The sequence below is a fragment of the Chlorocebus sabaeus genome, chromosome 1 (genome assembly GCF_047675955.1).
Source record: "Chlorocebus sabaeus isolate Y175 chromosome 1, mChlSab1.0.hap1, whole genome shotgun sequence".
NCBI lineage: Eukaryota > Metazoa > Chordata > Mammalia > Primates > Cercopithecidae > Chlorocebus > Chlorocebus sabaeus.
Window position 1 is genome coordinate 36,695,050 of NC_132904.1, and position 18,125 is coordinate 36,713,174.

General features: G+C 36.2%; 1 protein-coding gene and 1 pseudogene across 7 annotated transcripts in view; one reads left to right on the plus strand and one right to left on the minus strand.

The window, feature by feature from the left end:
• Nucleotides 1–18,125, minus strand: part of METTL15 (methyltransferase 15, mitochondrial 12S rRNA N4-cytidine) — a 421,910-nt gene that overhangs the window by 363,144 nt on the left and 40,641 nt on the right. The gene's annotated exons all lie outside the window — the stretch shown is intronic.
• LOC140713355 (ATP synthase subunit g, mitochondrial pseudogene) lies at nt 14,701–16,012 on the plus strand (annotated as a pseudogene).

Sequence of the window (18,125 nt, forward strand, 5' to 3'; positions counted from 1 at the left end):
ATACATAATCTTTAAATAAAGACAATAATAAGGTCATAATTATGCCTAACATAGTACAACTATTCTTCGTACAACCGGAAACGCACCAATCCCCAACCCAAAGACTATTACATAAAGTTAACAATACTTAAATGCCAATGTGAACTCAATAAATCTTATGTCACATGATAAAGGATAAAGGAAATAAAATGACGATAATTTCTTAGTACAAGTGTATATATACACAAACATGTTTTTAACAAAAGAAAGGGGAAAGACTCATGACAATTACAGTCCTCATTTCTGCAGCTGGCCACATGGTCACAGCTAGTATTGATGACTACCTTCTTCTACTAAGTATTCTGTATTCCCTTTCCCTTCAGCAAGCACCAGGTTGTATTTTTTTGTTTTTTTATTTTTCCTGGTGGAGTGATTCAAACCTTCATTCAGGAAGGGCCTGGATCATTTGCAGTCCTGCCTGGATTGGGCTGCTATAATTTCCCATTGACCTTAATCACCGGGCATGGTAATACTAAGAGATGCCCTAATGGATCTCCTGTATTCCATGCACACTCTTCCTTACCTCCGTTGCAGTGTAGTAGGCTGATTTCATCTTGATAGTCCAGGTCAATCACCCCAGTCAACACTGTATCTCCCTTCTTAGCCTGTTCACTTAAAGGTGGGAGGAACCCAAAGTGTCCAGGTAGCAATCTTAAGTTCCAGTTTAATGGAATCATTGTTGTTTCTCCTGGTGGCAGCATTCCTCCCTCCAGAACTAAGAGCTCTGCGCCAGCAGAACGTAATGTTGCAGGAACAGGAAGCAAAAATTTTGCCAGTGGATCACTAGGGTTGATGGTAAGTGGTGCCACTTCCACTTCTACCCTTGATTCCTGGACCCATGAATCCCGGCTATGAGAGAAACAGTACCATATATTGGACGCTGATTCATAGTATACAGGGCCTTCTGGAGAGTTTTGCCCCAGCCCTGCAAAGGATTGTCACCTAGTTGGCATTGCAATTGTGACTTCAAAAAGCCATTCCTCCATTCTACCAATCCAGCTGCTTCAAGATGATGGGAAAGATGGTAAAACTAGTGAATTCCATGAGCATGAGTCGCACTTCTGAAGTCATAAAGTGAGTGCCTTGGTCAGAGCCAATGCCATGTGGAATACCATGACGTTGGATAAGGCATTCTGTAAGTCCATGGATAGTAGTCTTGGCAGAAGCATTGTGTGCAGGATAGGCAAACCCATACCTGGAATAAGTGTCTATTCCAGTGAGGACAAACCTCTGCCCATTCCATGATGGAAGAGGTCCAATATAATCAACCTGCCACCAGCTGGCTGATCACACCAAGGAATGGTACCATATCGAGGGCTTGGTGTTGGTCTCTGCTGCTGACAGCACTCAGCAGTGGTCGTAGCCAGGTCAGCCTTGGTGAGTGGAAGTCCATGTAGCTGAGCCCATGCATAACCTCCATCCTTGCCACCGTGGACATTTTGTTCATGGGCCCATTGCATGATGACAGGAGTGGCTGGGGAAAGAGGCTGAAGGTTCCCACAGAACGGGTCATCCTATCCACTTGATTGTTAAAATCCTCCTCTGCTGAGATCACCTGTTGGTAAGCACTCACATGAGATACAAATATCTTCACGGTTGTTGACCACTTAGAGAGGTCCATCCACATACTTCTTTCCCAAATTTCTTCATTACCAATTTTCCAATCATGCTTCTTCCAAGTCCTGGACCATCCAGTCAAACCACTGGCTACAGCCCGTGAATCCATATATAATCATACACCTGGTCATTTTTCCTTCCATTCAAAGTGCACAACCAGGTGCATTGCTTGAAGTTCTGCCCACTGGGAAGATTTCCCTTCACCGTCGTCCTTCAGGGATGTCCTAGAAAAGGGCTGTAGTGCTACAGCTGTCCAATTTCAGGTGGTGCCTCAGTATCATGCAGAACTATATGTGAACCAGGCTCTAGTCTTCTCTTCCGCTGTCAACTGATCATAGGTAACTCCCCAGGAGGCCATCGGTGCAGGCTGGAGGAGAGAAGGCTGGGTGGCAGGAGTGGGGACCATGGGCATTTGCACCACTTCCTCATGTAAATTATTTGTGCCTTCAGGACCTGCTCGAGCCCGATCACGTAGATACCACTTCCATTTCATGATGGTATGCTGCTGTGCACGACCCAATTAATAGCTAGATGGGCCAGAAAGCACCCAGTTCGTGATAAGCAGTTCAGGTCACATGGTGACTTGATGACTTATCGTCAAATGTTCAGTTTCCACCAATGCCCAGTAACAGGCCAAGAGCTGTCTCTCAAAAGGGGAGCAGTTATCTGCAGAAGATGTCAGGGCCTTGCTCCAAAATCCTAGAGGCCTCCTCTGTGATTCACCTATGGGGGACCCGCCAAAGGCTCCAAACAGCACCCCTATCTGCCACTGACATCTTAAGCACCATTAGATCTGCTGGATCATATCGCCCAAGTGACAAAGTAGCATGCACAGCAGCCTGGACCTGTTGCAGAGCCTTCTGTTGTTCTGGACCCCACTCAAAACTGGCAGCCTTTCAGGTCACTCAATAAATGGGCTGGAGTAACACACCCAAATGAGGAATGTGTTGCCTCCAAAATGCAAATAGGCCCACAAGGCATTGTGCCTCTTTTTTGGATGTAGGGGAGGCCAAATACAGCAACTTATCCTTCACTTTAGAAGGAATATCTTTCCCAGGATAAATACTTTGTATCCTTCAATCCACTCAAGTTGACACTCAGTATTAGCCATCACATGGCCTGCAAGTAAGATAAAGACCTTTCACAAATAAAAAAATAAAGAGTTTATGATTTCAGGAATAAGGGTTAAATACCGGCCGGGCGCGGTGGCTCAAGCCTGTAATCCCAGCACTTTGGGAGGCCGAGACGGGCGGATCACGAGGTCAGGAGATCGAGACCATCCTGCCTAACACGGTGAAACCCCGTCTCTACTAAAAAATACAAAAAACTAGCCGGGCAAGGTGGCAGGCGCCTGTAGTCCCAGCTACTCAGGAGGCTGAGGCAGGAGAATGGCGTAAACCCAGGAGGCGGAGCTTGCAGTGAGCTGAGATCCGGCCACTGCACTCCAGCCTGGGTGACTGAGTGAGACTCCGTCTCACCAAAAAAAAAAAAAAAAAAGAAAAAAAAAAAAAGGGTTAAATACCATTTATCTTATATCTATCACAGATTAAACAACCATGCTTTCAGAAACAATTTAAAGTGTCTGTTTCTGCAATCTTTTGCTGTCAAAAATATTTTTCTGTGCCTTTATTTGTGTTTCAAGGCCATTATCTCCTGGGTGGATGCACTGGATTTGTTAGTAAAGCTACCAAAGTATAAAATAATTGTCTGTACTATCATTTATAAATTTTTCAGTTAATATACATAATCTTATAACAGAAATGAAACAAATTTGTCTAAAGGAAAATTTGAAAGCTCATAAAAATAATAATTTTTGGAGTTTGTATCATCTAAAAAATTAACCTTGTATACATGTTTGGTTATCTCATTCCCTTTCCCTTCTCCCTGGGAATAAGGCCACTGGTAATTTTTAACACTTCAGAAGAAAAACAAAAGTGACTTAAAACACCTACAAAGTAATGACATAAATGTTTATGGGCAAAGATATTTATCTATTTGAAAGGGTCATTTTTAAAGGCTTCAGATATTCTATTGCATTGAATATCTACCGTCAGGAACAATTATGGAATTCTGAACTAAATATACACTTTCTTAACACACTGAAATCTACTAATGTTAAAGTCTCAAAAATGAAATACATTTATGACATGAATAGAAAGATGAATTTCTAACCATTATAGTCATTTTAAAAATAGAAAATGTCTCCAATTGTATATAACTTAATAGGGATTTCAGGTCCTCAATTCCTACTTCTTCCTCAACTGGGTACCTTTCAGGATCATGTCTTCCATAAAGGACAAGGGATGAATGAGATTTTTTATGAGGTGACTTCCAAATCTAATTTCCTATCATAGGGTATATTTTAGGCTCTAAAGTATAAAGAATAACAACACATTAGACACACATGGGAACATACAAAACATACATGTAATAAGCAAAATATTAATCTTAAGAAATTTACATTTATTCAGTCTTCAACTTCAGTCGTATTAGTTTCTGCTAAGTCACATTTACCACACAAAATGAAGATCGTGCTATTAATTACTGTACTTACGCTCAAATGGCATATAAGTGATCTTACAGGGACAGCCTGCTTCCTGATGTAATCCTTATAAGGTTCTTAGTAAAAATCCTTTAAAAAAATAATTGTTAATACTAGCTACCATTTATTTAATGCTTACTAATAATGAAGCATTGTCTTAAGATCATTACCAAATACATAATCTCATTAACACAGTCCTATGGGAGTTATTATCCTCATTATACTTAAAGAAATTGAGGCACACAAAAAAGCCAGAATTTGAACTCACACAGTCTTTATCCAAGACCTAACCTCTTGTCCTCTTCCCTGCATTGCCCTTTCCTCCTTGGCCTTCACACAAACCTGCAGATCCTATATGCAATATGGTCTCCCTACCCTCTGCCTCTCATCTCTGCTAAGAGGGTCCATAGGCTGTTAATTCAAACAGAGCACTCCAGAAAGCTGGCAGAGGTGGGAAGGAAAAGACAGTGAATTCTAACAAAGGTAAAAGTAAAGACAGAAAGGATGGCATTATTGAGGCTGTAAAGTAATAAGCTCCATGTTCCTGGATAGATCAAGAATTGGCTCTAAAAGCAATTTAGTTGGAATAAAGGTAGCATTTTCTAAGGTTGATTGAATATGTAGAGCAACATACTTAGATTAATAATAGGAACCATAACATTTTAGAGCTGGAAAACATTTAAATCATCTAGTTTAATCTCATTCTCTCCTCCACCCCTTGTAAAAGAAGATGCTGAAACTTAGAAAAGTTAGTTGTTGTTTCTTCAAGGCCTAACAAAACCAGTTAAAGAACCAATGCCATATTTCTATGGGAGAGCATTACATTCTAAAAATCATTATGAATGGGGAGGATTTATTGGATATAATACAATCCTAAACCAGAGAAAAACCTTAAGAAAATAAAGGTATGAGATAGAAAGAAGCTGGGACCAGTTTTCCCATAAAATGCTACCTTAATGCTGCAGACATCAAGAGATCACCTTACCTTTAACCTGCTTTCTTAATTCTCTTTTCCTTGTATTTTCAATTCTGATCCTGCCAAAATAAATCCCATTAGGAGAAACTTCTATATTTTGTATCTTCTTAATGGCTCTTCCTTTCAAAAAGAACTGGATAAAACTTGCTCCGTTGTGTCTCACAAATTCACTTAATTCATACACTAAAATCATCCCATATTGAGAATGGCACAAATTTAAATGTATAAATTAGAGAGACATTCCTTTGTGAGAGAGAACTGAGAAAAATAGAGATCCTGTGTAAGAGGGATTTAAGGGTAGTAGCATTATTAACTACATACTATATAATCAGGCATTATAATTGACATTTTGCAGGTATTATTTCTTAAAATCAGCACAATTGTTGTATGAGAGAGTTCTTATTATCCTATTTTATAGGTAAAACTAATAAAGCTTAAAGAAGCCAACCAACTTGTCCAAAGTGATACAGTACTAAGTCACAGACCTCTGACATTACAACTTTATTCAAGTACTTAATAATAAAATTTATGTATTTTTCATACGCTTATTCTATAAGCTGTGATATGCCTATTTTATTCTATTAAAATCAGTTCTAGAACTAGAAGGTAAACTAGAGCTTATTTATACCCTCATACAAAAATTAATAAACAAAGCCCAAAGATATAAAGTCACTTGCCAAAGATAACAGAACATGTTAATGGCAAGGCAGAAACTACAAATTGTTAAGATTTACCAAGAACTTACTACCATATAAGGTAGGTATTATACTATCCACATTGTACAAATGAGAAAATAAAAGCAATGGGAAATCAAGTGGCTTTTCCAAGATCATAAAGCAAGTAACAAGAAAGAGAAAGAACATAGATTTGTCCTCAAGCAGTCTGGCTCTACAGCCTGTGTTGTTAACCACTATGCTAGAATCTCCCCTTTAATTAAAAATTGTACCTCCTAATTTCCTTTCCAGCTCCTCTGAAATTAAGATAAACTTTGCACTTATGAGTTACACATGAAAGAATCAATAACAGAAAAATCAAGTAATAACCTACTTTGAAAATTCAAACAGCTCCATTATTTCAATTGATATTTAGAAATTTACATTTCTAATATCTCTATAAATTGACAAATGTAAATGAGTCAATTTATAGAGATTAACAGAGGCTCAAATTTTAAACCTGAACTTATCCCAGCACTACTGATATCTGCACTTAGCTCATCCTTCCAACTCTACCACATGGATATTTGTAAAATGAGCCTAACGATTAGATCCTCTGCCCAGAATCTGGACAACTTAGAATGCTAAATTGGGACCTTAATTGTTTCTGTTTCATGAGTCAGTGAGTATAATATTTTATCTGTTGGATTTTCTAAATGCCAATTCCATCATGTTCTAAGCACATTCCTTGCCCACTCAGTAGTAGACTGGGTCACTCAAACAAAATATAAGTATAACAGTAAAATGAAGTTTTCTAATTCTTTATTTTCTCTTACAAGCAACCAACAGACCAATACTTTGGTGGGCTCATCTACCTATGTATCTCAATTTTTTCTTTTATCTCTTCACTCTCTCTCCATTTAACCAATCCCAACTGCGTAAATCACGCATTAGAATACAGTCAGCCCTCTGTATTGATGGGTTCCCCATCCATGGATTCAACTAAGCAAGGATCAAAAATATTCAGAAAGAAACATTCCAGAAAGTTCCAAAAACCAAAACTTGAATTTGCCAGCATGGAGAGTACTATGTTGAATCCACTGGAATAAAGGGATAGAGAGGCATTGTATTAGATATTATAAGTAATCTAGAGATGATTTAAAGGGAAGACGTGTGTAGTTATGTCAGAGGTATTTGAACCAGAATGAATCCATCTTGAATAGGAGCTGGGTGAAACAAGGCTGAGACACAGGAGGTTAGACATTGTAAGTCACAGGATGAGGCAGGGGGTCAGCACAAGATATAGTCACAAAGACCATGCTGATAAAACAAGGTGTAAAGAAGCTGGCCCAAACCCACCAAAACCAAGATGGCCATGAAAGTGACCTCTGGTCCTCCTCACTACATTATATGCTAATTATAATGCATTTGCATGCTAAAAGACACTCCCACCAGTGCCATGACAGTTTGCAAATGCCATGGCAATGTCATGAAGTTACCCTATAATGGTCTAAAAAGGGGAGGAACCTTCGGTTCTGGGAATTGCCCACCCCTTTCCCAGAAAACTCATGAATAATCTACCCTTGTTTAGGATATAATCAAGAAGTAACAATAAAAATAGCCAAACCGCAGCCCTGAGGGCTACTCTGCCTATAGAGTAGCCATTCTTTTATTCCTTTACTTTTCTAATAAACGTGCTTTCTAATTCTTTCTTGCACTAGATCTAAGAACACCTCTCTTGAGGTCTGGATACAGACGGACCCCTTTCCTGTAACAGCTATATACAAATACGACATCATTTTATATAAGGGACTTGAGTGTCTTTGGATTTTGGTATCCAAGGGGATCCTGGAACCAATCCCTCATGTACACCAAGAGATGGCTGTATTTCACTTTTTCTAAATTATTTTCCAATGTACAAAAAAAAAAAAAGGCCCTCAAAAACTGAGAGTTAAAAAAAAGAAATGTTTCATAACATTTTTCCCTTTTTGTCTGTCAAACTATATTTAGAAAACAAAATTTAGTGACCATAATATGGCTATTACTAAATACATAAAAAAATTCCTTTCATCAAAATGGACGAAAAAGAAAAAATTTATATCCTAAAGCCCACTTCCTCCTTGCCATCCATTTGGAAATGAGAAATGAATTCAACATAAGGGACACTAGTAGATAATTTAAGAGAGCAGCTTAGGCCTAGTGCTTATGAGGTTAGCAGTGTGCTGCAATTAATTTAAAAAAAAAAAAAAAAAAAGCACACACAGGCTTTGAGGACATATAAAACTAATTATATCACTTCCTAGCTCCATGATCTTGGACAACTCATTTCACTCCTCCAAATCTCAGTTCACCTGTCTAAAATGTACATAAAGTAGCAGGTGCGGTACAGGAGACAGAAGGGAAAGTCTAAAAGTCTCGGGAAATAAAAGCAGAAATGCCAGATCCACTAACTAGTGTTATATAATATAAATAAACCAGACACTCATGCTGGGAATTTACCTTCTTTATTTCAGAGGCAAATAACTGTATCTGATTATTGAAATCTGAAGGAAGAGGGTGGGACCAATAACAGTGGGTATAAAAATTAAAGAATTTTTGAGGGGATTACTCAGGAAATTGACAGGTCTTAAAGAACAGCTATAAGCCTACTTAAGATCCTAAACCTTGTTGGGCTGAGACACCCAGAAAATTACAAGATACAGAAGGAGGGACAGTCATGCAATAAAGTTATTGAATGAGGTACTGTGCTAAAAGCCAGAAATATATAAAGTAGGTATGAATCCACCATAGTTTTAAAGAGGAAACAGGCAAGTTAAGAGACAATTACAAAAAGTGTAGTAACTCCATCCTGGAAGAAAGAGCAAACAAGGTAGTGAACAGTGCAATAAATGCCATCATGGAAGAAAGAATGGACAGAGGCATGTGCAAAGTCAGAGACCTGAAAAGAAAATTATGTGCCTCATATGGGTATCAAGTAGGAAGTAGGGCATGTTGGCAGAAGGGGAGGTTGAAGGGGTAAAATGGGCCTGGTGGTAAAGGAACTTTGTACATTTTGCCAGTAATTTGCAAACCATTACACTATAAAATGATGTGATCAGATCTAAAGTGAGATCCATATAATAGCAAATTAAAAGATGTATTGAAAGTAAGTGCCCAATTAAGAGGTTCTTGCAGTCAGCATGGTAAGAGATGAGAAGGTGGGGATAGGATGTTTTAAAGAAGGGAGAGGGGTGAATATTAAGCAGTCAAGTATGCTAATAGAGTTAACTCATCCCAATGAAAACTTGTCATCACAAAAAGCACGGAAAACTTTTCTTATTACCTTTTTTTTTCTTTTCTTTTTTTTTGGTCACTGTTGCCTCTGAACAGATGGGAATTCCCTCCTCTTAGTCTAATTGACAGCAAAAACTTCAAATGGGAAGAACTTCCTGGCATGGGTTTACAAAGAGTGCTTAAATCTATTCCAATTTGCAATTGGAAACACTCATTGAGACAACCGAAGAATTTAGTAAAATAAATTGAATAATATTTGATAAATTTACACTCTCATGGTGTGTGAGTATTTCAGCACAGGCTGGAACAGTTTCAGGTTCATCATTACCTCCTGAGAATACTTCTGATAAATAAAAACTCACAGAAAAGTAAAGCTAAAGTCTCAACTCTTGAATAGGCAGCAATGATTTTCTTGGTTTTAACATTCCGACCCTAATGAGCAGGATTTCTAAACTGATAACTAGAAGGCAACAAAGCTCTTTCCTTTACAATGAAATCATATAAATTTTAGGGGTTTTCTTTTTTTTTTTTTTTTTCTATCACACAGGGGATATGTGTATAAAGGAGAGGGATTTTTCATTTTTTAAAATCACCCCCATTTTAAAGTTAGTACAGATATTTTTAAAATACCTTTTCCAATTCACTATCTTCACCTTTTCTCCTTTTAATTGTCTTCTCATTGTTTCCTCCCTCTCCATATTCAAAATAATAAATAAGTTAGTTTGTGTGTTTGAGGAAGAGGTGTTAGAAAAGTTTCATCAGTCCAATTCCTTTGTTCCCTCAATATCTCTCACACAAATCCATCTCAATTTCATGGCCTAAGTAGACAGTAACAAGAAGAAAGAATATAGAAAATAGGCAACAGAAAACAGAAAACAAAAGAACCAATGAAACACAAAAGCCAAACGAAAAAATATCAATACTATACTAATGCAGTATAACTAATAAATTGAAAGTTATCTTGGAAATCTTCTAGCCCCACTCTGTTGACAATAAGACACAAAACAGCATTGTAGGAGATTGGAGGGCTGGGGCGCAGTGGATAAGAACTGATTAAACCTTTCAAACCTAATCTGACCAGGAGTTTAGGACTGCCTGCCCAAGAGATGTACCCTGAGTAATGGCAGGCCTATAGTTTCTATATTTGAAATCCAAAGAAGCTACATTGGGTCCTGGGTTTGCTGAGAGTCTAAATTTATCAAATATTATTCAATTTATTTTTCTAAAATCTTCAGTTGTCTCCATGAGTGTTTCTAATTGCAAAGCATCTCAAAGATGCTTTCTTGCCTCAGAATTTTCTTTATTGACTCTCAATTTGAGAAATGCAAATATATTTTAAATAAAATTTAAGTACTGTTTTGTTATAGTGCTTTTTTACATAGGCCTTTTTGTATTGAAAATAATTTTTCTATGGGAAGCAAATGAATTCCGAAGTCATATGCCAGTTTGGTTTTGGGTAATCCATCAGAAACACTGCAATGAGATAAAAGAGATGATCCTACTTACATGTTCTCCTTAATGGATCTTCAGCCACTCGTTGCCTATCCCTAAAGAATCATATATTTTAAATCTAATAATTACCTAATCCAAATTCATTATTTTATCTATGAAGGCACCATGGCCTAGAAGGAAAGGTAACCTGCAAAGTAACACAGAGTTGGTGTAAGAACCCAGGTCTCTTGATTTCCAGTCTAAAAAATGTAAACTGCAAGAATGACCCTGGTGTAGTACATCTGATACATGGCAGTTTGGCTAGATGAGAGCAGATTTGGTAGTTCAACAACCACCACTCACCCCTTCCACACAAACACACACACACTTCAGCTACATCCATAATCCAATATTTTTGTCATTATATTATCATCTCTGTCTGTACCAAGTACTGTTTGTTAAACACTTTATGAACAACCTCTAATCTAATTATCAGAAAAATCCTATTACATAGGTTCTTCAAAGTAGAAATGGCTAAAAAAAAAAAAAAAGAAAAATTAATTGAAGTCCAGAAGACGTGATGATAAAGTACCAAGCTCCTACTTGAAATAATTCAAGTGTTTAGGCTAACTACATGGCAGAACAAGAAAAATAAAGTGTATTATTCCCTTTCTGAAAAGCTGCCTTAACCTAGCAGTGTCTTAGTCTGGCAGTCAAACTGCTCACAATGTGGTACCAATCCATATTTCTATTCTCATCTCCCATCCTTTTAATGCAGTATTAATATGCTATGAATGCAATAAGTTACAAATTAATGAGTTTTTCCTCACTGAGATCAGAGTGTTTAAAAACACAGAATATATAAAGTCTAAGATGGTTAGCACAGTGATAGGAACAAAACAAACTTAAGAATACTACTTGACAGGTCTATACTACAAGCATAGACCATGACTACAAATACCATAGGTAAGGAAGAATTCTGAAAAAGCTGAAATAAAATCAGCTTATCTCAATCCCTTGGTGACTTAAATGTGATAAACTACTGTGACAATCAGGGAGATTGGTAAATAGTAGCTCATTTAGCTTAGGTATAAAAAGCCAAAGACTTAGACAAGTTCTCTTGTTAAGTGCTAAAAGTAGGGCTAGAAAAGCAAAATTATAAAAATGGAAAATATAATTAGAAATAAGCATGACCCAATATTAAACAATTAAATAATGCTGAAAGAACATAGAATCAGTAAATAAGTTGAGTCCAGATTTTTGAGAGAAGGTAGAGGGAAGTGGGGAAGGAAGATGTGACGGCCAGGGAGTGAAGAAAGAAACAAGAAAAATAGCAGGGAATAGAGATTCACTCTTCAGAGAATCTTTGTAGATGAAAAATGTTGTACCTGTGAAGCAATCAGCGTAACATGGAAATAAGGCTACCATAACCTACTGACTTTTAGGTATCAAAATGTCAGAAAAATTGATTTTTTTTCCTTTCCAATTTATACATGACCATTAATTCTCTATTTAGAATCTTTAATGAAACTCTAAATATCCAGTTAATAAATTTCAAATATCACAATTTACTAGTAAATGAAAAACTATATACCAAGATATGACTCAAGAAGTAAAAGTTGAAACAAAAAATAAGAAATTAGTAATGTGGGTCTGGCCAACCTATGAGCAAAATATACATGAATAAAATGAGGTTGGATAAGAAGACTGGAGAGAAAACTGTGTGGACCCTCAGAAAGATTTAGACTCTAACTGGTAATACTCAATTTTAGGTAAAAGACCAAGTAACCCAGCATTTCCCAAAGTTAGATAAAGCATTAAACTCCTCAGGCACATGCATAATGTCCTTTGAAAACTAGGTAAGTAAAAAAGAGTTTGTCAGGGTGGAGGAAATATATGATCAAATAAGTTTGTACAATGGGTTAAACAAAAGTAAAAATGTTAGGTTTTTTTGTTTGTTTGTTTGTTTGTTTGGCTAGAATTCTTATATGTTAGTATGCACTGAAAATCTCCAGGAGAAGAATAGATTATGCTGTATTTTTAAAACACATTTGACCACAGAATTTTTCAAAGATCATCTCATCAGAACTTAGGGATAATGAACAAAAAACCAATAGGTTACCATTGTTCTTAAAGTTTTCTAATGAGTGATAAAGATCATATATGGTATTCCATCAAAGACTGACCATCTACTGTACTCTATCAAATCTAAGATGATACTGATTATGAGATGCAGCATTAATTTTACATATCATGAAGAAAAGATACTTCCAATTAAATTATAGCATGTCATCAATTATAAAATGTGTCTCAATTTCAATCAATAACTTCAAAAGAAATATTTCAGAGGAATGATTGAAGGATGTATAATCCACTTATTGCCCTAAAGATTGTCTACTTTGTAACTAGATCAAATGCTTTTCCTGAATTTTCCTTTAGCATAATGCCTGAATCTGGCACTAGACAGCACACTAAAATGCTGTTGTAGATTGCCTTAGGTGTTTATTATACAGATATTGTTGAGGCTTCAAGATCCACATTTGATTATAGGTAAATAATTTCCATCTCATAGATGCTGGGAGGATTTAGAGAAATAATGTATGTAAAGTGCCTAAAACCTATCAGGTCTTTAATATGTGAGTTCTCTTCTTTTCTTATTTTATTCAGTAATCCATTCTAGCATTTTATCATTTTGCCAGCACATACTTGCTCTCTTCAGCCAAAATACCTTCCTGGTCTTGATTTCCTTTTGTTTATTCTTCCGTAAACATGAAGAACACCTAATCAATCCCTCCTTGCAAAATTCTTTATATAAATGAAATACTTTCTTTCGAATACTTTATTTTAAACAAATATGAACCTAATGAAGGAACAGACTTTTAAAAGTGTCATTTTTAATGAATTTATTAAGGTCAAATTAATGCAATGTAAAGGAATGTAAGCAAGCCACTTAATTTGTTTTTTATTAAGTAAAACATAATGTTTAATTGGATACTGGGCTATTATTGAACAAATCAATACGCTTTTACTTATGAACTAGTTTGTGTGGAGCATAACAGACTTTCTCATAGACTGATAAATTAGCAAGATAAAAAGAAAAGAGATTATATTGAATATTTTTAAGAGAAAAAAGGCATCAAGTAAGGAAGAAATTAATCACAATGACACAGGGTTCATAACAGGGTTCTAAAAAATAAAAATCAACATGGTAACTATAGGTCTATTCAACAGATTTTTAAAAATCTATAAAGCAAAACAAAAATCTAAATACCAAAGAACAATTAACCAAGTTGCCAAAAGACAAAATACTTTGGTGGGATGTCAATCAGTAACACTGAGCTGACAACTGTGCCTTAATTAATTTTGAAACTGTTTCCAATTAGTTAGTATAGAACACTAGAGGCTTCATGCTGCCTATGACTCAGTGCACTGACTCATCTACCAAAACTTTTCTTACACAAGAAATATTCAAGCACTCGCCAGGATGCAAGATCAAAAGGAAAGAGGGTTCACCAACCTTCTTAGTTAAAACCTTGTGATAAATTTAGATGACCGGAAGGATATGGAACAACTTTCCAGAAAGGTTTAACAGTCAGAAATAGCTTGAAAAGTTTGATTTGTTAACAAAACAATGAAAACATATTATTTTAAAATCAGTCTTGCAAATATATCTATAAAATATGCTAGTTGTTTTTTAAACTATATAGAGGATATAAATAATATAACCAACATTAAAGTGCTCAATGAACTTCACCTCATCATATTTAAATATCTCATATTTCCTAACTCATTAAAATAGCAGTGGAAACAAAATCCAGACTTGAAGAAAAGCCTAAAATCATCATACATCTATCCCATAGAAACTTTCTTACATTTTCAGATTTAGCTTATCACGGTATGATTCGATTACAGACTTTTCTAGAATAAATCTAAAGCTTTAAATGATTCTTCAAATTACAAAACATAATATGAAAAAGAGGACAATAACTTTTATTACATAGTTTACCTCAGTTTATTAAATCAGAGTAATAATATTAATAGTTTTATTAATAAGCAATTATAATAGTTTTTAATAAGAATTATAATTATTATTATTATTATAGTTTTATTAATAGGCAATTATATTAATAGTTTTTTAAAATTTTAAATAGTTTTGACATGCCATTGGGTTGGGAGAATGGGTAATGGACCACAGAAATGAGGAACAAAAGACCACTCGTTGCAGGGAAAACAAAGAAGACCCTTTATTCAGAAAACAGAATGTACAAGACGAGGTGTTCCACAGGCCACAGCCTGTCCTAACATCCTGGAGAGTCTAGGAATCCAGTGAGAGAAATCAAAGTTAGTACCAATTAGTACCAAGTCAGTTCCCAAACAAATTACCAATAAAAGATCCATTATGTTATAGATGTCTACAAGTAATTTTTTCATGCCATATGAAAACTTTAAAAAAATTTTAAATTCAAAAAATTCTGAGATGACTTACAAAGTACAGAAAGTACAGAAAGTAAAACAGTAAAGAAATGGAAATAGGAACGAGATGAAGGTAGCAATAAAGATAAGAGGAATTTTAAAAGTATAATTAGCTAGCCATTTGGGGCCATGGATTTTTCATCCTAAAATCATGGTCCGATTTGTCTGAAACCTGGAGGAAGAGGCTCCAACACTAGTGAACACTGCTGTGACTTATTTGAAGCCTACATTGGCCACATTTAGATACTAAGCCAAAGTTGAGCTAACTCCTCCAACTCCTACTGAGATCCTGACAGCTATTCAGAGCCTGAAAAAAATAGTCAACAGTGCTCACACTGCTAGCTTCTAACAGCTGACAGTTAAGGAAGCTGTGCTGAATGGTTCAGTGGCCACTGAGGTGTAAATGTGGTTTTATATTGGAGCAATCATAAGTAAGCATTGCCTCATTGCCTATAACATTTGACAACAAGTCTTTAACATCTGATTATATTTTATTTACTATTTGAGTGTTCTTGGATCATGTGTGATCAAACTGCTATCTGAATAAAATGTGTCCAAAAAAATGTATAATCAGTGGTATGACTGTCACTCAAAAGAAAGAACATACAATGTTTACATCCTTTAATATAAGCAGGCCACAAAATTTACCAGTGAGTTCCCTAAAAGCCACTGCAAAGAGAGAAACATAAATGGTTGCGTCATTCACTATATCCACCAAAAATTACACACACGCACATATACATCTAAACCCTGGTCATTCAAAATAAGTCTTCCTGCTACTGCACTTTGAAAAAAAAACCCTGGTCGGGCGCGGTGGCTCACGCCTGTAATCCCAGCACTTTGGGAGGCCGAGGCGGGCGGATCACAAGGTCAGGAGATCGAGACCACGGTGAAACCCCGTCTCTACTAAAAATACAAAAAATTAGCCGGGCACGGTGGCGGGCGCCTGTAGTCCCAGCTACTCCGGAGGCTGAGGCAGGAGAATGGCGTGAACCCGGGAGGCGGAGCTTGCAATCAGCCAAGATTGCGCCACTGCACTCCAGCCTGGGCGACAGAGCAAGACTCTGTCTCAAAAAAAAAAAAAAAAAAAAAAGAAAAAAGAAAAAAAAAAAAAATCTTATTAGTCTTCATAAACTGGTAAGATAGTAAATTACCACTTCCTCCTCCATCTCTGGAGTAAACACAATAATCAGTTTCAAAGTTGCATTACTTTTAATATTCCTCTATATAAGCTATGGAATATCAGTGAAACATGTGTAAGAGTAATTCTAAGAGTGTGAAAATTATATGGTCTAAGTACATTGCAGTCCTTCATAAATTTTATTTCCCCCAAAGTTTTTATAAGTATTAGGTGACAGAGAGGTCAAAGTCATAATCTGATATAAGAAGCTGGAGTACAGCTATTTTATGTTGTTTTCTAAAGAGCGGATCTATATATTTTGACAGTAAGCTAAGTAGAAAATATTGACATACACATATGAAACCTAATGAGCCAAATGAGAATACCTGCCTGAATTAAACAAATGCTTATTGCGATCCACTACATAAAAGATTACACTTACTGGGGTTAAAATGAAGAACTTGTCTCTCCTCCTCCCAGAGGTTAGAGTCTATTGGGGACCACATGCAATTAAATAAATTATAGCAATGATAAGGACCATAATGAGCAATCAGTGCCTGCTGGAGCAGAACCTAACCTGGAAATGAAATGTCAAAAAAGGGTTTTCAAAGAAACAAATGCCTAGGCTGCAGCCTAAAGCAAGAGTTAGCTATGAAGTTCCAGTCAGATGTCAACAGAGATCCTAATCAGTCTCCTCTATGCTTATCTTCCTAAACTGAGTCATTAAATGACGGAACTACTCAAGGATCAGGATGTGTTTTCTCAAGGCAAAATTCATCTAGGCTCATGGTTTTCGTTTTTACTTACGTGCTGATCATTCAGTTACATGACAAAAATCATTAATGCGTCTTTGTTCCCATAAGTGTTCCCTGACTTTCCTCTTCCTAAAGCATCAAAGGAACATCTGGCTTTATGCTACCAGCTTCTTTCCCTATCATCCACTGCAAGGAAGGTCCTATGTTGTCAAAATAGTAACAGTTACATCAACGTAAATAATACAGAGCAAAGTACAAAAGAAGAAGGATGAATTAGAATAAAAGCTAGCCTGGATGAGAGTAGAGGGGTAGCTTCTTCAGTAGTTTTTGAAAAAAGAATGGCACACCAGCTGCATCTGATGAAAACAAAAGATGAGAAAGGGAACAAGAGCAATACTAGAGAGTACTGCTGGGAATTAAGAGTCCCTTCATGGTTTTGAGAAATGCATAAAGAACTTGCATTATTTTTAAATAATTGTTTTAATGGACTATGTTTTTCTGACTATAAGACTCCTCAAGGATTGTATCACGTGGGTTATGACTTAATAAGAATTAAATCTGGTAAATTTTTGTCTCATGCTCAAACATTACCTCTGAGCTCCAAAACACTGTATCTAACTGACTCTTGAAACTCTATTCTGGCTGTCTGAAAAGCATCTAAAAACATGTCCAAAACAAAATATGTGATCTTCTATTAAGGAAAAAAAAAAGAGTCCTAGTTCATCCTACGACAAGGCCACACACTTACCTTAACAGTTCCCTCTCTTCACTTCCCATATCTAGCTCTTCATCAGATTCTGTTTATTTTATATTCAAAACCCCTCATATCTGCCCACCTCTGTCCATTTAAACTGTTACCACTCTATCTAAACTATCACCATCTCTTTCAATAAATACAGTTGCTTTCTAACTGGTATCCTTTCATCTACTCTTGCACAACCCACTCCCAGCCTACCACTTCTATTTTCCACAAGGCAATCTGAATGTTCTTTACAAAATATCTATCTAATCTAGTTAGCCCACATCCTCTGATCAAAATGAATTTAATGAATTTTCAGTGAATTCCCACAGCTTTTAAAATAAAGACCAATATTCTTAATATGGTCTAAGGCCTAGCATTTTTGTTCTTCTTAACTTCATCTTTTTCCATACATCCTTGCTGTCTACACTTAGCCACACTGTGCTTTCACGTTAAATAAAAATTACAGAAATCTACTGTTTTGGGTGAAGCTCCTGCACTAGGCCC